Raw genomic sequence first — 25,918 nt, 5'->3', positions numbered from 1 at the left:
GCTACATTTGGCACACAGATCAGTGACATATATATTGAACAACATCTTACAAACTTGCACATGTGTCGTGGACCCTTAACTTCGGCCACATGTCCATAATGTCACCACTGTTATGGGACTCATGTACCATGTCCAGCATTTACATGGCCCTTGCTACACATGTTCCCACAAATGCATTCATGTCATGGAATGGATATTCTTAGAAATGGGGTCTCTGGTTGGCAGTCAGTTTGCACTCTGTCTAAGCAGGGACCTTCACTCTAATCAGGGCAATGGAGATACACAATTATATAACCCCTGCTCATCCCCTTGGTAGCTTGGCACAAGCCATCAAACTTATATCAAAGGCAGTGTGCAAAGTTTTTGTACCAACACACACAGCAATACAATAAAAACACTACAAAATGGAAACCACACAATTTTAGAAAAATAAACAATATTTATTTGTTGTTACACAAAGTACCAGGTTTGCATCAAAAATAAAGCCGTACGGGTGAGCATGCGTCGGAAAAATCAACAATGTTGATTCCTTACTCGCAAGTGAGACCATACATTGTTTTCTCTCCGGTCGGGTAGGTGATGCGTGTTTTTTTTCCTCTCCCACAAGAGAGTGATGTGTCAATTTCCAGAAGGGGCACCTTGGGTCCGCGCAGTTTCACAGTGACTTTGACGCCCAGCGATAATTCATGAGAAATTCGGTCATACAGTGATGGAAAACCATGCTAGGTGGGGTTTGCGTCTTTTTCAGCAGCAACAAGTAGGTGTTGTGTTATTTCTTCAACCGAAATGCAGATGATGCATCAATTTCCCAGCCGAGATGCAGGTGGTGCACCAATTTCAGCTGCGAGGGAGCGGCGCATTGTTTTTACAACTGCTTTGCAGGTGGCGCATTGAACTTTCCCGGCACGGCTTTCTGTGTGTGGATTTCAGTCCTTGTTCTATCAGCTTCACCTTCCAAGGGCCCAGGAACTGGATAGGGCACCACTTGACAGGGCAGGAGTCTCAGCAGAAAGTCCAAGTGCTGGCTGAGGAAGTCTTTGATGGTCCTGAGACTTCTAAACAGGAGGCAAGCTCAGTCCAAGGCCATGGAGACACTTCACAAGCGGGAATATACCACAAAGTCCAGCCTTTGTCTTCTTTCAAGCGGTAGCAGAAACTGCGGGCCACCCCAACAAAGCACAGTCACAGGCAAAGTGGAAGTACTCCTCCTCTAGATCTTCAGCTCTTCTCCTTGACAGAGGTTCCTCTTGGATCCAGAAGTAATTTGAAAATCTGGGGTTTTGGGTCCTCTAATCATACCCCTTTCTGCCTATGAAGTAGGCAAACTTCAAAGGAAAGTTTCTGTTGTTCACAAGATCCTGCCTTGCTCAGGCCTGGCTCCAGACTCACACCAGGGAGTTGGAGACTGCATTGTGTGAGGATAGGCACAGACCGTTGAGGTGTAAGTGACCACTCCTCCCTCCACTCAGCCCAGATCACCCATCAGGATATGTAGGCTACACCCAACACACTTTGTGTCGCTGTCTAGAGGGGATTTACAAATGGTCCAACTGTCAGTCTAACTCAGGCAGGGAATGCACAAGCAGGCAGAGTCACAAAATGGCTCAAGCAAGTAAATGCCCACTTTCCAAAAGTGGCATTTTCAAACTGACAATCTAAAAAACAACTTTGCCAAAAGATATATTTTTAAATTGTGAGTTCAGAGATCTCAAACTCCACATCTCTATCTTCACCCAAGGGAAACTGCACTTAAAAGATATTTAAAGGCAGTCCCCATGTTAACCCATGAGAGAGATAGGTCTTGGAACATTGAAAACTGAATTTGTCAGTACTTCACTGTTACACCTGTACATGCCCCACCTTTAACATACACCGCACCCTGCCCATGGGGCTATCTAAGGCCTACCTTAGGTGTGCCTTACATTTATAAAATGGGAAGGTTTGGATGACTTTACAGCTTCGTGGATTTTGTTGGTGCCCCTTCCTTCACAATAGATAGACTTGGGGCCAATTGGTTGCACCTTTGGAGTAGTGGGTGCGTTGTTTGGGAGCACAACATAGCGTACTTTGGGACAAGTGGGAGGTGCATTTGATCTTTGGCTCACTGCTCTGACTGAATGTTATCTGTCCTACCTTTGTGTGTGCATGTCAGGTGCTATAATCCGGAAATGTGTGCCTCATTGTAGCTCTTTTGTCTCATTACAAAACAGGAGACTCATCATATTCTCACTGTCCTTGTTTGTTAACACCATTGAGGAATCAAACTATGCCAGGGGAAGTCTGCATCAATGAGGCCCATGGAAGAACACAACAGCCAGGGGAGCAGGCTTTTTGGTTCCTGGAGGCCTGATTTCACTGTCTGGAGAAGACTCAGCTCAGAGCAGGTGTTAAAAGTGCCGAAAATAATGATGCAAAGAAATCTCTTAGATTTCTTTGTGCCATTTTTTCAGTCCCCTAACGGAAAACGATCCCTTTCCATACATTATGCCTGGCGCAGGCATAATGTAGGGCAGTGGGTTACAAAGATGCCCAATGCATGAATTGCACCACCTTGTAAATTTGGCGCCACAATTTTGGCCTCATTGGGCGACATTAGCGTCGAAAGAAATTATAATCATGTGACGCAAGGAGTCACTAGTGGATCTTAAGTATGCCCCATGTACATGCAACATATCCGTGCTTACACAAATAGCTTGTTTTGTCATTGTATAGTTTACATGGTATTACCTATCTACATTGCTAACTGTGAAATGTACTACAGCAGACAATGAGTTTGTGACATGTGAATTTATAAAAGTGTTGAAGGTGAAGGCATGCATTGTACAAAATCAAACAAATAAAAAGTGAAGGAATCAGTCATGGTTAATGAAACCATAGATGTAGATGCCAAATCATCTGAAGTCCAAAGTCCAAATTACTCCTCCCATCAGGAATGGACCCACAAAGGAGGAAATTAAGGGTGACATTTCTTGCTGGCATTGGTGGGTTTCTTGCCATCCGCCCCTTCAGGATATTTGCATGGATGTCCCCGATTACGAGGGTGGGATAGGTTCAGCTGCTGCAAAGGCAGGGGTGTCTGACAGTGTTTGTTCCTCTGGCAGGGCCTCCTGTCCTGTGTCTGCCACAGATGTAGACAGCATTTAAGTACTTGCACCACAGAAAGGGGTAGATGGCAGTAGAAAAGCCCTGCCCCGGGTTGTAATGATGCCCATCAGCACCCCTGTTGGGGTGCCTATGTTGGAACTATGGGCCTCCATCTATTGGTAGATATCCCTCTACAGCTGCTTAATTTCCTGAATTTCCTGGAGTTTATTTAATACCTGGCACATCACACCTTAGGATTCCTAATAAACCCTGATTGTGTCCTGGTCGTGAGTGGCCCCAATAGCCTCATTCTGCTGGTCAACAGCATCCCTTTCACACACCCTACCTGCAAGAGTTTGTACCTTTGGCCCAGGGTGCCCTCCCCAACTGGGTCTTGGTCCCTCTGTGTCAGGGGTGGTGATTTGCATATCAGGATCCAGGACTGGGGGCCACAAGCTGAGGGCATGTTGCTGGCTGTGATGTTGTAGTAGCTGGGGTGGGAGGTATTGATGTGGGCACAGTGAGACAGGCTGACCAGATGTCCATTAGCCACACCCACATGTCCAGAAGAGTGGTCCTATCTGAGGGCTTCATCGGGGTGGTTTGGGAGTCTGTTCGCTGGGCAATATCTACCCAGGTGTAGTGCCAGTTTGACCTGTTGGTAAATAGAGTACATTGTTATTGGTGAAAGTGTAGAATCTACATCCAAATGTTTAGTGTTACAGTAAGTAGAGACCGAGGAAAATGTTAATAGGTAGGGTTTCCTATTGTGATCTGTTTCCTTGGTATCGAAGTTGTTAACAAGACATTTGGGACAGTTGCAAAAATTATTAGGATTGAGCAGCTCATTAGGGGCCAAATGTAGGTAGCTTGCAAATTGCCACTTGCAATTTGCGAGTCCGTGCGCCTCGCAAATTGCAAGTCGCAATTTGGTATGCAGAAAGGTGTCTCAGACACCTTCTGCAACTCGCAATGGGGTCGCAAAGACCCACCTCATTAATATTAATGAGGTGGGTAACAGTTTGCTACCCCATTGCGAGTATGGGCACTCACGGGGGATGGTGGCCTGCTGGAGTCAGCAGACCACCATGTCCGTGACTGCTTTTTAATAAAGCAGTTTTTTTTTTTTCCATCTGCAGCCCGTTTTCCTTAAAGGATATATATATAAAATATATATTTTTCCATTCACAAAGGGGAAGGGGTCCCATGGGGACCCCTTCCCATTTGCGACTGGGTTACCATCCACTTCAAGTGGATGGTAACTGCAATTTCATTTGTGACCGCTTTCGCGGTCGCAAATGAAATTGCATTGCATTGCGAGTCGCAAATAGGAAGGGAACACCCCTTCCTATTTGCGAGTCAGAAATGCATTTTGCGAGTCAGATCCGACTCGCAACATTCATTTCTGCATACCGGTGAGGCTTTTACGCCTCGCAAACTGCGTTTTTCTCCGTTTGCGACTCGCAAACGCCTTTTTACATCTGGCCCTAGATATGTTAATATCTTGCATTTTTGATAAAGGAATGAACATGACATTTGACAAAGAGTTATGTCAAGACAGTGGAGAAGTTGCATGTGTATATGACCATTCTAAGCTCTGGTTGTATAAAATACAGGCGAACATGGAACTTGGTTGTATGTGTAGCAGTAAACATTATGTGAGGAGTGCAGAATCAATGGGTTACTTGCATTTCCAAATGGCTTAAACAGCTTAATGCCTTACAACTACTTGATGTACACAATTGGTAGGGTGTCATTCATGGCATCAATTAGGTCATCTGGCATTACCAGGACATCAAGCTAGGTAGGCATACATGCCTCAGAGTTATGCGCGATATGTAGATTGCTCAGTCCATGATGAGTGAACATCAGTTGTTACATGGCTAACAAGTGTCTTTGTGCAAGTGCACAATGGTCTCTGTTTCGAGTTACAGAAAGAGGGCATCATGGTAGTTGTAGTCATGTCACTTTTTTACTTTCAACACTGGAAAAATGGTGAGCTCCGTGATGAGTGAGCATCAGTTGTTACATGGATAACAAGTGTCTTTGTGCAAGTGCACTGGCCTCCTGTTTTGAGAAACAGAAAGAGGGCCTCATGGTAGTTGTAGTCATGTCACTTTCTTACTTCCAACAATGGAAAAATGGTGAGCTCCATTATGAGTGAATTTCATGTATGACATGGTTAACAAATGTCCTTGGGCAAGTGAACAATGGCCTCTTGTTTTGAATTACTGAAAGATGCCTCACGGTAGTTGTAGTCATCTTACTCTCTTTACTTTCCAGCACTTGACAAATGTTTAGTCTGACATACCTATTGCCATACTGTAGTCATGTTGGACCAATCATTTACATGTTGACACATACCATGGGTCCTGGGAGGATGTTTCAATACTAAAGCACATATCCCATTCCCACATATGGCATGTGATGGAGATTGATAAATGTTATGTATGACAATGCACCATCTCTGATACTTTGGGTATTGCAGGTTATGAAAGTAGATGAACAACACAATGGCAAAAGCTGAGATGTGAGCATGCAGGACATTGAAGCTTTGTGACAATGTTTGTAATGTGACGTACCTGACTCAGCTTCCCCAGCTGACCAAGACCTTCTCCTCCCAGGAAAAGAGTTGTAATTGGGTGCTGGGAGGACCACCACAAGTCTTCAGGTACTCTATGTGCTGCCTGGAGGCCAGAGAATACACCTTCCCCCTCGGGTCATTTCACCTCTTCCTAATATCCTCCTTTGTGAGCAAGGTGGTGACTACAGCATTCACTCTGTCAACTATCCTTTGCCACATTTTCATTTTCCTTGTGAGAGGAGTATGTTGGACTTGGGCTCCAAACAATTGTGGCTCTACTATCATGATTTAATTCACCATGACTCTCAGCTCATCCTCTGAAAAACATAGATTTTTGGGGTGTGGCATGACTGAGTAGGCTGTCTCAATATTTGTCTACATATCTGACTGAGTGTATTAGTAACCCTGTGAGTGTCCTACCAAATGAGTACGTAACTATGGAGAGTACAAGGTATGTAACTGCATGTGCAACTGGCTCCAATGCTGTTGTAAACATAACTGCTGTCTGGGTGTATGCTTGAATGTATAAGCTGCCCTCTAAGTGTCTGTGGGTCTATCTTTCTGTTAATAGGAATATGAGTTGCAGTATGTATGGCAGAGTCCATGTATATGTGGACATAAGGCTCTACAAGGCCTTCTCAGTTAAACTGAGAAGAACATGTTTCAACTCGTATTAACAAACTACCCTGCTTCCTGGCTTACCTATAGCCTATCTAAGAGTTGAGTATTGTGTGTTGAAAGGCAACTGTAATATTTCTTTGCTGATTATTATATCTTTCCTAATTGTTATCACATTGCTATTATTTAGATTCTTTTTTAGTTGTTATGAACCTGCAACTCACTGTCATCCTTCTTATATACAATTATCCCTGTAGCGTCACATTTTAAATTAAAATACATTATACTACACATACCTGTTAAGTATGTTTGTTGGTCTGCATACTTGTCTCTCAATATCAATTAGAAGTTCTTCTCACTGGAAATGTGTATAAACTGAGCAGAAGAATGGTATACTACTCTCATGCAAAGCAACCATTAACAGCAACCTTTTCAACTTTTTCATTTTTAATGTTTAATCTTTTGACCAGATTTCATAGTTAACCCTTTCTGACTGTCCTCAAAGGATAGCCCAATTTGATACTGGTTGTTGCCGGATCCTCGGATCCAGCATTCGGCTCAGTGCGCCCCCTGTGTAACTGTGCAAGTGGATCCACAGATCCAAGCAGGAGTAAAAATGTATTTCCTGAATATAGTATGAAGCACTGTGTATATATAGTCCTCTTTCAACAAAATAATATATTCACTGTGAAACACTTTTTAGATATTGTTTTCTCAGTATACCTGCAACTATAAAGTCACAGTCTAGTCTTCTTTATTCCCTCCCCCCATCTTCCTGTAGCTCTGCTACCATGGTAACAAACTTTGGAATATTCTCTTGGATCAATAGGTCACAAGTTCGTAACAGCTTTTTCAGTACCATGCTCACTTGTAAATGTAAAGTAGAAGGTGTGGTTGAATTTTTCAAATAATACACATATCCCAAACAGTAACACTCTTGAAGCTTTCGCAAAACCCAATCAAAAATCTCTTTACTTCTCTCACATAATTACTACGCAGCCTTATGCACCAACATATTTAGAACTACTAATGAAATGTGTAATTTTAAATTCTAATTAGTACCCTCAATTTTAGCTGTTTTTTATTTCAAACGTCCTGAGTGGTACTAGAGATTTCCTCCCAAATGGTCAGAGTGTGGATTGTGGGACACAGCTTTGGGGTTTGGTCCAGAGAGATTGCAAGAATCCGTGGCATTGACAGCTTGCCATGTTCATAAGATGCACAGTGAAGATCATGCCTGTTTATCCTATAGTGCAATTGATTTTGCACCAAAGAATCTCAGAGGGGGTGACTGAGAGCAAAAGCTTTGTAGGGTGGAATCAAAATACATATTAGAATTAAACTCAAAATAATTGTTTGGCCTTAACACAGAAGATAAACCGTATGTCCATCAGTGATTATACCCTTATATTCTAGTTATATTGCCTACCTACCTGCTATCTCTAATTCTGTATATATGTTTTTACAGGGGCAGAGCCATCAGGCAGGATGCATCAGGAAATTTAACTTGCATCATCTAACAACAGTAGACTATGTTTTTATATCTAATATTATTTGAGGCCAGGCTTTATGAGAACCTATGCAACTATTATCTATATGGCAAGATATTGAAATAATGGAATATATAGAAACTGTTAAACAACGGCCCACTGGGGCTTACTGAGTGAAGCAAGGCCACTGGTTTTAGACATAGGTGGTCATTACAACATTGGCGGTAAAAGCCGCTTACCGCTGTGCAGAAGACCGCCAACCCCCCTGCCGCGGCTTCGGAATTCCGCCACAGCTATTATGACCCACAGCACGGAATCTGCCAAAATTCAGACACCCATACAAGTCCGCCACACCAAAGGTCAGTGATAAACTGGCGAAAACAAATCCTCCACCGTCACGCCAACAGAAATACGCCCACACTATCACGACACACGAATCCATGCGGCGGTCTTTCAACCGTGGTATTCCATTGGCGGTACACACCGCCACACTCAAAATACACACACATTTACAAAACACTACCACATTGGACAATTCGAAATACACACACCTGATACACATACACACACCACACCCACACACTCATAACAATATAAAACACACACCCACATCACCCACAAACCCCTACGACCACAATTACCGAGAGAAGTCCAGCGAGAGACACCACAAACAACTACCAAGCATCCTCAGGAACACAATACCATCACCCACTGAACTTCCACGCACCTCACACAACACACCACTAAATATCACCCCACTTATCACTATACACACCACCCCACACATCAGGTTCTCTGAGGAGGAGCTCAGGGTCATGGTGGAGGAAATCGTCCGGGTAGAGCCACAGCTATTTGGATCACAGGTGCAGCACACCTCCATAGCTAGGAATATAGAGCTATGGCGAAGAATAGTGGACAGGGTTAACGCAGTGAGACAGCACCTAAGAAATCGTGATGACATCAGGAAGAGGTGGAACGACCTACGGGGGAAGGTGCGTTCCGTGGTCTCAAGACACCACCTTGCGGTTCAGCGGACTGGTGGTGGATCCCCACCTCCTCCCCCACAACTAACAACATGGGAGGAGCAAGTCTTGGCGATTCTGCATCCTGAGGGCCTCGCAGGAGTAGATGGAGGAATGGACTCTGGTAAGTCAAAGCTTTACTATTACATCTCCCACCCTACCTGCATGCCATCATATACCCCCACCCTCACCCTCACCCCCATCACTCCTACTCCTCACAAATGTCCCACTATCACAATCCACCCATCCCAACACCAAGCCCTGCATGCAGCAACAAAGCATGGACACCCATCACCAAAGCATGGCCACTGCACATACCCATACACCCCGCTAAACCACCATCACACAAGGTCCCACACAGGAATGGGACTGGGGTACACGGTCACCCACCTATTGCACACCATGCCACACCATGGCACACACAGATGTAATAACCATCCTTTTATACACCTGCAGGACCCCTAACCAACGTCACTGGACAGGAGGGTCCACACATGTCCACACCACCAACAGAAGAGGCCCACAGTGATGACAGCAGCTCTGTCCAACTGGATCTAGATGACCAGCCCAGACCATCGGGGACCTCGGGACAGTCAGTTCCCCTCACACTGGCACAGGCCACTACAGAACTTCCCCCGTCTGGAAACACCAGCACCCACCCAGCGGCCCATACCTCTGTCCCCAGGACACGTCAAGCAGCAGTGTGTCCACCACTACAGGGAACCCAGGCTAACTCACCACCCCAACAACAACAGGGACCTGGGGGCAGTGGTAGTGGGCACACGGTCCAGGGGACAGAGGCCCAGGAACACAGGGGAACTGGGAGGGCTGCTGTGCGACAGGGGGAGTACAGGCCAAGGAAACCCACTCTCCACGAGGCCCTCTCCTCAATCATGTGAGCCTACCACCACTCCCAGGAGATGATGGCAACGGTACTGGCCAAGTTTCAGGAGACCCAGCACCTGCAGGAGGAACAGTATTTGGGCTTCAGGGAGGAACTCAGAGCCATCAATTCCACCCTGGGCACCATCGTAGGGGTGCTGAAGTAAGTACTCAACACCAGGAGGGACACTGTGGCACAACAAGGGGCCCCTGACACTAGCATGGACGATGAACTGCCCACCACCTCCGCCGGCGCTAGTGGACAGGACGCCCCGCCAAAGGACCACCACACCAGCACCCCACCCCCTGCAGAGGGAGAACCACCCTGCAGACGGTCCCTGAGATCCAGGACAAAGACAGAGAACGATGCCAAGACCCCTGCCAAGAAATGAGACCACCCTGAATGTCATCTTTCTGTCCCACTTTGTCACCCTGTCCATCCTCAAACTGCCCCAGCTCACTTCCTATGCCCATTTGGGCAATGCACCTTTGAGACTAATAGACTGGACTCTGCCATGGACATTCCTCCACCATCACCCCTCACCATTTTACCACCCCCTCCAATATTGAGCACTTAAATAAACAGCCTTGAAGCACAAAACATTCTGGAGTCAGTCTGTGATTTCAAAATAGTGTATTAGCAATTACAGTGACAAAATGCTCTTTCAATTGTAATGTCAACATACCTATGTCACACAGCTCTAGTCCATGAGGAAACAAAGCAGATGTTACACTGTGGGACCCACATCTGTGAAATCGTAAGGGAAAGTGACAACTCAGTGACCATACACTGGGTGAAAACGACAGACAGTAGAGAGGTAGTAGTGTTAAAGTACATGTAGTAGGCAGGTCTGTATTCTTACCTGTGTCTCACTGGAAATATTGCACAATCACCGAGTTCCTGTTGTCCATCTCCTCTTCTTCTGCTTCCTCGTCTTCACTGTCCACAGGCTCCACAGCTGCAACAACACCGCTATCTGGACCATCCTCCTGTAGAAAAGGCACCTGTCGTCGCAAAGCTGAGTTGTGAAGCATATAGCAGGCCACGATGATCTGGCACACCTTCTTTGGTGAGTAGAATAGGGATCCACCTGTCATATGGAGGCACCTGAACCTGGCCTTCAGGAGGCCGAAGGCCCGCTCTATAATCTGCCGAGTTCGCCCATGGGCCTCATTGTAGCGTTCCTCTGCCCTTGTCCTGGGATTCCTCACTGGGGTCAGTAGCCATGACAGGTTGGGGTAACCAGAGTCACCTGCAAATGGCGAGGGACAACTGTTAAACACACACTAACCTGTAGGGATATCCCCAGACCCAGACAACCATTCCCACTGACTTCCTTCCAGGTGCTCACCTAATAGCCACACACGGTGCCTCTGGAGTTGACCCATCACATAAGGGATACTGCTATTCCGCAGGATGTAGGCGTCATGCACTGAGCCAGGGAACTTGGCATTAACATGAGAGATGTATTGGTCTGCCAAACACACCATCTGCACATTCATGGAATGATAACTCTTCTGGTTTCTGTACACCTGTTCACTCCTGCGTGGGGAGGCACCAAAGCCACATGGGTCCCATCAATGGCACCTATTATGTTGGGGATATGTCCCAGGGCATAGAAGTCACCTTTCACTGTAGGCAGATCCTCCACCTGAGGGAAAATGATGTAGCTCCGCATGTGTTTCAGCAGGGCAGACAACACTCTGGACAACATGTTGGAAAACATAGGCTGGGACATCCCTGGTGCTATGGCCACTGTTGTTTAAAATGACCCACTTGCAAGGAAATGGAGTACTGACAAAACCTGCACTTGAGGGGGGATTCCTGTAGGTTGGCGGATAGCTGACATCAGGTCTGGCTCCAGCTGGGCACACAGTTCCAGGGTTGTGGCACAGTCAATCCTGTAGGTGATGATCACATGTCTTTCCTCCATTGTCGACAGGTCCACCAGCGGTCTGTACACCGGAGGATGCCGCCATCTCCTCACATGTCCCATCGGACGGTGCCTATGAAGGACAACAGCGAGCACAGTCAACCAACTCAGAGGTACGTACCCACAGATTACACAGAACACGAATCATAATCCGAAAAGTAGCCTGTATGTGTGTTGAGGCTAGGCCTAGGTATGTGTGACGCAGTTAAAAATTAAGCCATGTGGGCCCCTGAAATGGCGGCTGCCTGGCCTGTAAAGTGGGACAATGGGATGTGAGGTAACTGCGCTGGTGTTGTACACCGTCCCGGTAGGAGGTCGAAGACCGCGGCGCAATGCTGCATTGGATAACATTGGACCCTATGGGTCCCAGGAGCCAAGTGCTGCTGGGACCTCGGTCTGGAAGAGACAATGGCTCGAGTGTCTGGGGAAAGGGCCCCTGCCTTCACATTGGAGGAGTTGGAGAAACTCGTGGATGGGGTCCTTCCCCAGTACACGCTACTCTACAGTCCTCCAGACAAACAGGTAAGTACACTGGGAGGATGCTGTATGTGCTATGCCTGTGTGAAGTGGGGTGGATGAAAGATGGGGGGGGATTGAGGCGTGCATGAAACGACGATGAGTGCATGTGCCACAAAATGCAAGGGTAGGGATGGGGTCCAATGACTGTGACGGTGCATTTGGTAATAACTTTTCTTTTCCCCCTGTACAATTCATGTAGGTCAGTGGCCACAAAAAAAAAGGTATTTGGTGTGCCATCACCAAGGACATCTGGACCCTGGGGGTCTACCACATGTAGGGAGGACATTCGCCGCTGGAGCAAGAAGACGGCGGAGACCCAGCTGGGGATGGCCTCCCAACGTGGGAGGGGTGCCCGTCGCACCATGACCCCTCTGATGTACCGGATCCTGGTGGTGGCGTTGCCCGGAGTTGGATGGGCGCTTGGGGGCATCACAGCAGCCACAAGGAGGTGAGTACACTCTCATCCTGCTGATATTGCGCGCAGTGGAGGTTTTCTGGGTGGGGGAGGTGGGCTGTGGGTTTCCCTAGGCCAGGGCGAGTTTAGTAGGCAAGGTCCCTCTGTAAGGCAGGCCATGTGGCACTCCACCCCACCTGTGTTCAGTGCCAAGTACAAGTAGTCAGGCTCCTGTGTCATCCATGTGTGCAGATGTCGTCCATAGCCTTGTAGGCCATGTCCCGGGGAGAGAACAGTGGAGCCAAAGTGGAACCCACGTACGCGGTGTAGTGCAGGGGGCTTCTGTGTCTGTCGTGTCTGCCAACGGTAGTGGTAATGCATGCACTCAACATGTCTTTCTTCTTCACACCTCCTACAACCACAACCTCTTCCTCCACTCCCAAACCCCCTCCAGCTACCTGTCCCATGTTTCCCAAAAACTTTTCCTGTCCAACCTTGACCTCTTTCCCACAACTCTCCCACCCCATCCGTCTCCTAGGGCCGAGTCTCCAGGTCCCAAACTAGCACCTCAGCCACAACATCTCTAGGACCAATGGTGCCTGTAGTCACTGGAATATGGAGTGCACCGGCCACCAGGGCAGCCAGTGTGGCACGGAACCACAGCACGGACAGTCCCCCACCTGTCAAGCATCAAAAGTTGGCCAGTGCCCGGCAGGAGAGGGGGAAGACTCCAGCCACCAAAGCCGCTCCCAGGGGTACAGGTGGGAGTGTGGAGTTAGCTGCGATACCTTCCAAGGTGGGGAAGGGGCAGAAGAAACTCAGCAGGTCTGGGAATAGCAGCACAGCGGAGAAGACCGCCATCATCCCCGCTGCCCAGGAGGCCACCTCCATCATCCCACTGCCCAGGAGGCCACCAGCATCATCCCCGCTGCCCAGGAGGCCACCGCCAGCACCTGCTCTGCTGCCCAGGAGGCCACTGCCATCATCCCCGCTGCCCAGGAGGCCACCGCCATCATTCTCACTGCCCAGGAGGCCACCGCCATCATCCCCGCTGCCCAGGAGGCCACCGCTAGCACCTGCCCTGCTGCCCAGGAGGGCACCGCCCTTATCGCCGCTGCCCAGGAGGCCACCGCCAGCACCTGCCCTGCTGCCCAGAAGGCCACCACCATCATCCCCGCTGCCCAGGAGGCCACCGCCAGCACCTGCCCTGCTGAGCAGGAGGACACCGCCATCATCCCCGCTGGGCCAGAGAGGACCGCCATCACCAGCCCCACTGGGCCAGACAGGACTGCCAGCACCAGCCCCGGTGGGCCAGAGAGGACCGCCAGCACCAGCCCCGCTGCGCCATGAAGGACCGCCAGCAGCTGAGTCACTGCAAAGGACACCGCCGCCACAAGCACTGCTGAACAGGGCACCGCCGCCACAAGCACCGCTGAACAGGACAGCGCTGCCACAAGTACCGCTGAACAGGGCACCGCCACCACAAGCACCGCTGAACAGGGAACCGCCGCAACAAGCACCGCTGAACAGGGCACCGCCGCAACAAGCACCGCTGAACAGGGCACCGCCGCCAAAAGCACCGCTGGCCCATGAGCGCCAAGGGCACTGACGCTACTGAGTCCGTCACAAACAGGATGAAGCACTCTGGGCACCAAGCCCCCTCCAGAACCAGTGGAGAAAGACATCCACTTCCTCAGTCCTTGGCAGGATGAAACACTCTGGGCACCAAGCCCCCTCCAGAACCAGTGGAGTATCACATCCACTACCTCAGTCCTTGGCAGGACGAAGCACTCTGGGCACAAAGCCCCCGCCAGAACCAGTGAAGAAAGACATCCACTACCTCAGTCCTTGGCAGGATGAAGCACTCTGGGCACAAATCCCCCTCCAGAACCAGTGGAGACAGACATCCACTACCTCAGTCCTTGGCAGGATGAAGCATTCTGGGCACAAAGCCCCCTCCAGAACCATTGGAGATTGACATCCACTTGAGAGACTGTGGCTTTGCACTCCCCAGGATAAAGCAGTGGGCAAACCACCCACTGTAGAGACTTGAGAGACTGTGGCTTTGCATTCCCCAGGATAAAGCAGTGGGCAACCCACCCACTGTAGGGACATGAGAGACTGCGGCTTTGCACTCCCCAGGATTGAACAGTGGGCATGTGGCCCCCGTGGATTTGGCGTCGTGCACTCAACCGGCTGAGGTGCCCCCCTTTCCCTCCCCCTAAGGTGCCTGTTTTCTTGCTATCCGATGCCCCTGCAGTGTTCTCTCCGTCATGGTTGGGGATCTTGTGTGGGCCTCCCCCATACCGTGTGGGCCCATTGTTCCACGGACTTCAATGGAGCACTACCTGGACTACTATTCTTGGTGTATATTTTGTTTATAGTGCATATATGTATATTTTTGCTTACTGGATTTTTATATCTTGCAATGGTTACACTCATTTTCTTTGGTCTTTGCATTCTTCCGGGAGGGTTGCGGGGTGTAACTGTAATGTTTCATGCTGTATTAGTGTGTGTGTTGTAGTGGGTGAGGGTGGGGGTGGGGGTGTTACGTGTGTGTGTCCCTGTTTTTTCCCTCTCCCCTCCCCTGTGTCGTAGGTGCAGTACTCCTGGTAGAGGAGCAAGAAGATAAGGGCTGGCAGGATGTGCAGTTCTGGTTCCATGGCGCCCTGATTCCTCGTGGGGTGTGTAGAGGCAAGCGTTTTCCCTTCGAAATCCTGTTTCCACCATGTTTTTGTCCGCGGTGAATCCACCCCGGAAAAGATGGCGGATTGGTAGGTTGTGATACTGTGGGTGGTACTTTGTCCTCCGCCTGTCTGTTGGCGGTGACCGCCGCGCTGTTTGTTTGTACCGCCGTGGCGGTCGGAGTGTTAAAGTGGCTGTCTTTGTTGGCGGTTTCCGCCACGGTCGTAATTCAATTTTTTTTACCGGCGGCCTGTTGGTGGTCTTACCGCTGCTTTAACACCGTCCGCCAGGGTTGTAATGACCACCATGTTTAGTTAAGATATTGGTAATTTTGATCTTATATATTTGTTTTTTCATTTAAGTAACTATGATAAAATAGTAGACTAATTGAACCCAGATTTACTTAATCAGTTGTCCCATAAAGGTGCTAATGAAATTAACTGCAACAGATTATAATGTATTTGATCAGACCTGGTCAGGTTCAATGGGGTTGTTGTGTAGCCATTTTAGCCATAGTTTTATACACAGTATTTTAACATTCTAGGCCTGTCGCTATGCACTTTAACCTAGATATAATTATTCAGCTTTGTTTTACTATGTTAACACTAGCCACATTTGCGGTCTTGTTTTATTTTTTCTATCCAGCTGTTCTTTGCCTAGGTCAGCACTTCATTCTTAAATAAGACATTTCTTTCACTCTGTGTTTTTCTCAAAGCTGCAGTAAGATAGGTTGCCAGCAAAAGTGGTACGCTTTGTCTCAGATGTTCACACAAACATACACACTCTTACGTGGGGATCCTTTCTTGGAACATCAGCTGTTTTATTATAAAAACGTTACTTTGACCCATATATATTAGAGGGAGATTCCAGCCAAATGACCATGACTATATGCTGATTACTGATTGCTTCACTGCAGATGCTTATGTAGACTACAGGTCTCTTGCTCAGGTATGTGGGATGATGTCTTCCCAGGGGGAACCTGAAAGGCAGAATTAGAGCTTAACATGCTGTGCTGTAATGTAGCTTATGTAGGAACTATCCCTAAAAAATCTTAGTAACAACATGGTAGCGTTATTCTTGTGTTTTACTCTCCTTTTCACAATTTTAATCTAATTGTGCTTCATCATCCTAGTTATTGCAATACATGCTTTATATAAGATGCAGTTACTTCAATGAAACCATATTGAATTATACACTGCCTCTAATTGTCCTTTCATACGTGAGACTAATGTGACTGAGAGAAACAGATGAGATCTGAGTGAGCACGATTCCCGAGGAGTTATTTATGCCATGCTCCCGTTTACCCCAATCATCCCTGCTCTTGGGTGGAAATGAGCCCCTGATAGCAAACCCGGATTAGGCCGACAGGTGTCACATGGTGCGGGATCAGACTCAGTCCGCCGCAGTACAGGTGATTCTGCCACCGAATGCAGTAGTCTCATTAGGATAATAAGAACCTACTCATCATGATGCCACCAACGTTTGATCAGGCATTAATTTTCGGGGCCTCCTGAGTATCTCTGTCTCACTACATACAAAGACACTTCAGTACTATTTACGGAGACGTCCGTTGTATTGAGGAATCTACCTCCTCAGCTAAGTAGGGAGTACCTAACTAACGGTGTAGGTTGTTCAAGCTTGAACTCTAAAAGGATAATCCTCATTTGAGGAGCCGCCCGCCTGGAGGGAACCGCCAGAAGACCGTACCGCGGTCAAAAGACCGCGGCGGTCATTCTGGGTTTCCAACTGGGCTGGCGGGCGACCGCCAAAAGGCCGCCCACCAGCCCAGCGGGAAACAGCCCTCCATGAGGATGCCGGCTCCGAATGGAGCCGGCGGAGTGGAGGATGAGCGACGGGTGCAGTGGCACCCGTCGCGTATTTCAGTGTCTGCAGTGCAGACACTGAAATACAAAGTGGGGCCCTCTTACGGGGGCCCCTGCAGTGCCCATGCCATTGGCATGGGCACTGCAGGGGCCCCCAGGGGCCCCACGACACCACTCACCGCCATCCTGTTCCTGGCGGGCGGAACCGCCAGGAACAGGATGGCGGTGAGGGGGTCGGAATCCCCCATGCGCCGCCATGGGGGATTCCCAGGGCAGCGGAAAACCGGCGGGAGACCGCCGGTTTTCCTCTTCTGACCGCGGCCGAACCGCCGCGGTCAGAATGCCCAAGGGACCAACGCTCAACAGACATTTCTGTTAAAAAAGAAGAAAAACTTCCCCAACAAAATCCCCCAATTTAAAAAGAAAAAAGTGGCAGAAGTTGCGATTTGTGATGCCACTCAAGAAGAGGGCTCTATTGAAGAACTAGAGGTGGGCACTAGCTCTGCTAGATAGCGCAGCAGAGGTCACAATAGTTTGCCGGAATCTTCAAGAGCATCTGGAGGTGAAAGCAATTGACGACTTATTACAAGTTGAAACTGCGGACATGTGTGTCTCCATGCCTGATAGCGTGTACAAAGAAACAATACAGTTAGAAGGGGACATTGAATGCACAATTGACGCAATCTTTTGGGACCGCGTCGTTAACATTAATTATATTTTACTAGCCGAAAAGGATTGGCCACCTGAATTTGTCCGCAGCTGCCCATATGGAGAGAGGTTATCAAACCTTCTTTCTTGCCTCTTGTTCCCGATGAGCTTGTAGAATCCTATAGCATTGATTGAGCATTGGCCAGTCACCCGCGTTATACTGCAAATAGGGTGGGTTAAAGATTCCCCCTATGTAGGAAAGTACCATCTTGCCTTGCATTTTACCCCCATTTTCACTGTATGTATGTATGTATGTTTTAGCCCCTGTGTCACTGGGATCCAGCCAGGCAGGACCCCAGTGCTCATAGTATGTGCCCTGTATGTGTCCCTGTGTGGTGCCTAACTGTATCACTGAGGCTCTGCTAGCCAGAACCTCAGTGTTTATGCTCTCTCTGCTTTATAAATTTGTCACTGCAGGCCAGTGAATACATTTACCAATTCTCATTGGCGCACTGGTACACCCATATAATTCCCTTATACTGTGTATGGTACTTAGGTACCCAATGTATTGGGGTTCCAGGAGAACCCTATGGGGTGCAGCATTTCTTTTGCCACCCATGGGGAGTTCTGACAATCCTTACACAGGCCTGCCACTGCAGCCTGAGTGAAATAACGTCCACGTTATTTCACAGCCATTTTTCACTGCACATAAGTAACTTATAAGTCACCTATATGTCTAACCTTCACCTGGTGAAAGTTGGGTGCCAAGTTACTTAGTGTGTGGGCACCCTGGCACTAGCCAAGGTGCCCCCACATTGTTCATGGGAAATTCCCCGGACTTTGTGAGTGCGGGGACACCATTACACGCATGCACTATACGTAGGTCACTACCTATGTAGAACGTCACAATGGTAACTCCGAACATGGCCATGTAACATGTCTAAGATCATGGAATTGTCACCCCAATACCATTCTGGTATTGGGGGGACAATTCCATGATCCCCCGGGTCTCTAGCACAGAACCCGGGTACTGCCAAACTGCCTTTCCGGGGTTTCCACTGCAGCTGCTGTCAACCCCTCAGACAGGTTTCTGCCCTCCTGGGGTCCAGGCAGCCCTGGCCCAGGAAGGCAGAACAAAGGATTTCCTTTGAGAGAGGGTGTTACACCCTCTCCCTTTGGAAATAGGTGTTAAGGGCTGGGGAGAAGTAGCCTCCCCCAGCCTCTGGAAATGCTTTGATGGGCCCAGATGCTGCCCATCTCTGCATAAGCCAGTCTACACTGGTTCAGGGATTCCCCAGCCCTGCTTTGGCGTGAAACTGGACAAAGGAAAGGGGAGTGACCACTCCCCTGACCAGTAGCTCCCAGGGGAGGTGCCCAGAGCTCCTCCAGTGTGTCCCAGACCTCTGCCATCTTGGAAACAGAGGTGTTGGGGGCACACTGGACTGCTCTGAGTGGCCAGTGCCAGCAGGTGACGTCAGAGACCCCCTCTAATAGGCTCTTACCTCTCTTGGTAGCCAATCCTCCTTTCCTTGTAGCCAAACCTCCTTTTCTGGCTATTTAGGGTCTCTCCTCTGGGGAATTCTTCAGGTAACGAATGCAAGAGCTCACCAGAGTTCCTCTGCACTTCCCTCTTCGACTTCTGCCAAGGATCGACCGCTGACTGCTCCAGGATGCCTGCAAAACCGCAACAAAGTAGCAAGACGACTACCAGCAACATTGTAGCGCCTTATCCTGCCGGCTTTCTAGACTGTTTCCTGGTGGTGCATGCTCTGGGGGTCACCTGCCTTCACCCTGCACTGGAAGCCAAGAAGAAATCTCCAGTGGGTCGACAGAATCTTCTCCCTACTAACGCAGGCACCAAAAGACTGCATCACCAGTCCTCTGGGTCCCCTCTCATCCCGACGAGCGTGGTCCCTGGAACACAGGAACTCTATCCAAGTGACTACCACAATCCAGTGAGCCTTCAGTCCAAGTTTGGTGGAGGTAAGTCCTTGCCTCCCCACGCTAGACTGCAAACCTGTGTACTGTGTGATTTTCAGCTGCTCCGGCTCCTGTGCACTCTTCCAGGATTTCCTTTGTGCAGAGCCTAGCATGGGTCCCCAGCGCTCTCTCCTGCAGTGCTCAACTCTCTGAGTTGGCCTCCGGCGTCGTGGGACCCTCCTTTGTGACTTTGAGCCCGCTCCAGTTCACAAATCTTCTAAGTGCCTATTCGGGTACTTCTTTGGGTGCTGCCTGCTTCTGTCGGTGCTCTCTGAGTTGCTAAGTACCCCCTCTGTCTGCTCCTCCAAGAGGCAACATCCTGGTCCTTCCTGGTCTCCAGCAGCACCCAAAAATCTCTATCAAAACTCTTGCAGCTAGCAAGGCTTGTTTGTGGTATTTCTGCGTGAGAACACTTCTCCAATCTTTATCGTGACGTGGGACATCTTCCATCCAAAGGAGAAGTCCCTAGTCCTCTTCGTTGTTGCAGAACTCCAAGCTTCTTCCATCCAGAGACAGCTTCCTTGCACCTTCATCCGGGGTTTTCTGGGCTCTTGCCCCCCCTGGACACTATTGTGACTCTTGGAATTGGTCCCCTTGCCTTGCAGGTCATCAGGTCCAGGAATCCATCTTCAGTGCTTTGCTGGTGTTTGTGGTTCTTGCAGAATTACCCTATCACGACTATTGTGTCATTTTGGGATAGCAGGTGTACTTTACTCCTACTTTTCAGGGTCTTTGGGTAGGGTATCTTGGACACCCTGACTGTTTTCTTACAGTCCCAGTGACCATCTATAAGCTCCCATAGGTCTGGGGTCCATTCGTGATTCGCATTCCACTTTTGGAGTATATGGTTTGTGTTGTCCCTAGACCTATGTTCACCTATTGCATCCTATTGTAACTCTACACTGTTTGCATTACTTTTCTTACTCTTACTTACCTGGTTTGGGTTTGTGTACATATAACTTGTGTATATTACTTACCTTCTTACTGAGGGTACTCACTGAGGTACTTGTGGCATTTTGTCATAAAAATAAAGTACCTTTATTTTTAGTAACTCTGTGTATTGTGTTTTCTTATGATGTTGTGCATATGATATAAGTGGTATAGTAGGAGCTTTGCATGTCTCCTAGTTCAGCCTAAGCTGCTTTGCCATAGCTACCTTCTATCAGCCTAAGCTGCTAGAAACACCTCTATTCTACTAATAAGGGATAACTGGACCTGGCACAGGGTGTAAGTACCACAGGGTACCCACTATAAGCCAGGCCAGCCTCCTACATCCTATCATGTAATTTCAATTAAAAATCAACCCCAACCTCAACCACATTAGTCTTAGACTACAAACAATTAAACAGCCACACACACACATATGCTATACAAAACTCTCATAGCACAACACTTGTGAACAAAATAGTGCGCAAAAAATACAAAACAACATTGGATATTTCCGATGGCTTGTTCTGCCAAAATATACCATCTGAGAGTCGAGACTTTCAGTGCGCTGGGATCTGAGAACAATTCTGTCGTTTACCATAGGGGTACAAGAACAGTCCAGGAGTGTTTGTGGCTCGTGCTTTTCCTGCTAAATATTCCTACCGGATGGCAGACTTGTTTTCCGCCATTGCTGTAATACCAGGTGTGGGTAATCGTGAGATTGCCAACAAAGATCGAAGACCAGAGTTGATCAAAGCAGCGCATGAGGGAGTTGCTTCTGCCCATGCTGGTGTGGTGGCTACAATATTATTGTTCCAAGCTCGTTATTGGTGGCCCGCTCTATACAAACAGACCAAGCAGTATGTACTTTGTTATGATATCTGCCATCAAATTAAGGGTCCACCGTCAAACGCCCACCACAGACACCCCTCTTAATTTGTAACAAACCATTACAATGTGTGTACCTGGACCATTGCGGTCCTTTGACACCTGACAGTGCATACAATATACCTTAGTCACTGTTGACCCCTGCTCCAGATTTCTATGGGTGTGGCTACAATGCTCGGCTGACGCTCGGACTGTTATTTAAGATTTGCAAGTCTTTATCAGCACAAATGCAGTTGCGGCTTTCCACTCGGACCAGGGCCCTGCTTTCGCCTCAAGGGCATTCAGGGACCCCATGACTTCGTTAGTGGTCCAACTCCATTACTCGTCTCCATTTCATCCACAGGGGAATAGTGTTGTGGAGTGACAAAACAGAGATTTAAAGCAATCCTTAACAGCCAGAGTACGAGCTACGAGTCATAGTTGGCTTAGTCACCTGTATGGAGTCCAGAGAGCACTTAATAATCTGCCTAGAAGGTCCCTGGGGAGTTGTAGTTCATACAAGTGCCTGTTTGGAACTCAAATGTATGTTCCAGATCTTGATGGTCCTGGAATGGAGGCGGCAGAAACACCCTATGACATAAATGAACGTGTCACTGTTTTGCAGTAATTACACCAGTTTTCTGACGACAACACTTCTGCCAGTGCTGACTCCTTATGAATTAAGGATGTACCAATAACATCTATTGGCTGGATTCCTAAGGTTGGGGATCTAGTATGTGAAAAAGTTGCTGTGAAAAAGGAGTTTGGTCCTTCCTATCATGCACAGGTTCCAGTCCTGGGAATACATGGTACCAGAACTGTGATTCTACCACAGCTGCCTGGTTCTAAAGGAAACCGCGTTGTCTCCATCGACAATGTCAAGTTACACTATGTGGCCGATCCTGCACAGCAGACCAAGAGGATCAACCAGTAGTACCTGAATACCTCTCACCACTGGCCAAGATGTCCCTCTAAAAGTTTTGAGCAGCAACTCTGACACCTCTCCGTACTTGGGGAGTGTGGAAAATGATCTTTCGTTAGCTCCCCTAGCATCGTTTTCAACAAGCCACACATAAAATGTTGACCGATTATTCTCAAATTCTACACAAATGGATGGCATTGTTTGTTATGAACCACCATAGGAGACCACTGATAGTTCTCCTCTTGAAAATACGGCTCCAGATTTTGCACGACCTGCTTCTGGTTACTTTGCCGACATCAATGACACTTTTGGGGACTCATCTGACGCTTCTGCATCTGAACTGTCAAGAACACATAAGCTGATATTTTGGCTCAAAACAAATTATTTTGTTCTCCCATGGAACTATCTGTGGCTTTCCTTGACTATAATAGCTTTCCTCTTATGGGTTGACTTTGTTATTACTGTCTTTCTACTGATACATGGTCATTACCTTCCTGAACGATCAACAGTGGAACTGGTGGATGAGGTCCCAAAACCCCATTTCTCTTCTCACAAGGCCTGCAGAGACTTGTCTTATGTGAACATTTCTGCTATACCAATTCCTGATGGAATTTTTTGGGATAAAGTCACATTTGATATATAGGGACCTACGGAAGTCATTCAAATACCATATGTGTTTAAACTTTCCATGAATGATGTAATAATTCCTGGCGTTGTTTCTGATGAGTGCGATGTGAAAACACTTGATTCTATGTTGACTGAGTTGCTGTATTTTACTGTATTTGAAAGTAAGGATGTTTATCAATCCAAAGAAAATTATGGAGACATGTGCAGTTATAATTATTATGGACACCATTTCATTCACGGAGCATGTATCCCAAAGACTATTTTTAATTATACACAATGGGAACATTGGCCAACTCCACCACAAGGGAGATCTAAAACATATTCTGAAAAATTTGCCGATTTTTCTGGACACACTACTAAAAATTCTGTGTCATATTATTTTAAATTGCCATTGATGGACAATGTACATATATTATTGACAGATATACAATTCATTTATTCAGTCTCCCTTGTTTCCCGGTTGGCTAAAGAAGGCTATGAATATTGGTTGAAGTCGATTGACTTAAAAAGTGTGTTGGGAAAAAACAATTGGCAAATAAGGTGTAAGGAAACTTTATTTAGAGCATGCCTGATACCTGTTCAAATGACATTTTTAAATGAAACTGTACAGCAGACAAGTTGTTTAGGCTTAGCAAAAATTAAGGATTTGAATGTGCCCAGTATTCCTGCCTCTGCAAAATTTTACAAATGGCAAAAGTTTATAAATGCAACTGAATATCAGCTTGATGAATGGGTCTAAAATGCTTCACTTTCAAGTTCTGGAGGGTGGTTTTTGTGGCCAATAGATACCAATGGGTATCATAAACATTTTGTAAACTCCACAGGTGGTTTTAGAACAAGTAGGTTTGACCCTCACTATGGGCCTGATTATGACCGCGGCGGGCGGCGGTCGCCGCCCGCCATGCGGTTCCCGCCAAATGACTGCGGTCACAAGACCCCGGCGGCCATTCTGGCTTTCCCGCTGTGCTGGCGGGCGACCGCCAAAAGGCCGCCCGCCAGCACAGCGGGAAAGACCCAGCAACGATGAAGCCGGCTCCGAATGGAGCCGGCGGTGTTGCTGGAGTGCGACGGGTGCAGTAGCACCCGTCGCGAATTTCAGTGTCTGCTAGGCAGACACTGAAATTCTTTTTGGGGCCCTCTTACGGGGGCCCCTGCAGTGCCCATGCCATTGGCATGGGCACTGCAGGGGCCCCCAGGGGCCCTGCGGCACCCCCTACCGCCATCCTGTTCCTGGCGGGAGACCCGCCAGGAACAGGATGGCGGTAGGGGGTGTCAGAATCCCCATGGCGGCGGAGCGCGCTCCGCCGCCATGGAGGATTCTCACGGGCAGCGGAAGGTCGGCGGTACACCGCCGACTTTCCGTTCCTGGCCGCGGCTGAACCGCTGCGGTCAGAATGCCCAGCGGTGCACCGCCAGTCTGTTGGCGGTGCTACCGCGGTCATTCGCCCTGGCGGTTTTTACCGCCAGGGTTAGAATGACCCCCTATGTGTCTTCTGAACACGCGGGTATAGAGATGACATATAGGCCCTCATTATGACATTGGTGGTAAGTCCCGCTTACCGCCATGCTGACTGCTGCCAACATACCACCGCCGCAGCGGATTACCGCTACCCATATTATGACACACACATAGCAATTCGTCGCTATACAGCCACACACACAAGACTGCCAGCCCAAAGGTCAGTGATAAACTGGTGGTAGCAAAACCCACACCATTACACCAACAGAACTATGCCCACAGCACTATGACCCACGAATCACCACGGCGGACATTCAATGACGCTAAACCATTGGCGGTACATACTGCTGCACTCAAAATACACATACAACACAACAATACATTGGACAATTCAAACTACACACACCTGACACGCATACACACAGCACACCCACACCACTATAAAACGCACAACCACGGTACCCACAACCCTTTACCAATACAAAAAAGTGCCACAAGTGAGAAAGCAAGACCACAGAAAAGACCACAGCTACACACCACTATCACCTATACATCATACACGCACCTTACATCACACACACCAACACATCACCCCACACACCCACACCACTCACACTACACCCATGGCACCACAACAACACCCCAGGTTCTCAGAGGAGGAGCTAAGGTTCATGGTGGAGGAAATCACCCGGGTAGAGCCACAGCTTTTCGGATCACAGGTGCAGCAGACATCCATTGCAAGGAAGATGGAGACATGGCGGAGAATCGTGGACAGGATCAACACCATGGGACAGCACCCAAGAACAAGGGACGACATCAGGAAGAGGTGGAATGACCTACGGGGGAAGGAGCTTTCTGTGGCAGCAAGACACCAAAAAGCTGTACAGAGGACTGGCGGTGGACCCCCACCTCCACTCCCACAACTAACAACATGGGAAGATCAAGTCTTGGCAATCATGCATCCTAAGGGCCTGACAGGAGTAGGAGGAGGACTGGTCTTTGGTAAGTCAACTCTTTACTATCACCCACACTACCTGCATGCCATCACAAACCCCCACCCTAACCCTTAATCTCATCACTCCACCACCTCACACACACCCCATCATCACAACCCACCCCTCCCAATACCAAGCCCTGCATGTAACACCAATGCACAGATCCCCATCACAGACCTGCATGGACACCCATCACTAAAGCATGCACACTAGAGAGAATCACCTAGCCCACCGAATAACTACTCACACAAGGCAAAGCTGCCAGGACAACAACATCCATAGAGGGAAACACACCCATGCACAAGATGTCACATGAAAAATCAATAAACCTGCATCTACATCCCCACAGGTCCCCCACCCACCGTAATCAGGGACCTGGGATCAGTGGCAGTGGGCACACGTTTCAGGGGACAGAGTCACGGGACAATAGTGAAGCTGGGAGGACTGCTGTGCGACAG

The sequence above is a fragment of the Pleurodeles waltl genome, chromosome 3_1 (assembly GCF_031143425.1).
Source record: "Pleurodeles waltl isolate 20211129_DDA chromosome 3_1, aPleWal1.hap1.20221129, whole genome shotgun sequence".
NCBI classification, from domain to species: domain Eukaryota; kingdom Metazoa; phylum Chordata; class Amphibia; order Caudata; family Salamandridae; genus Pleurodeles; species Pleurodeles waltl.
This window is presented reverse-complemented; position numbering follows the sequence as displayed.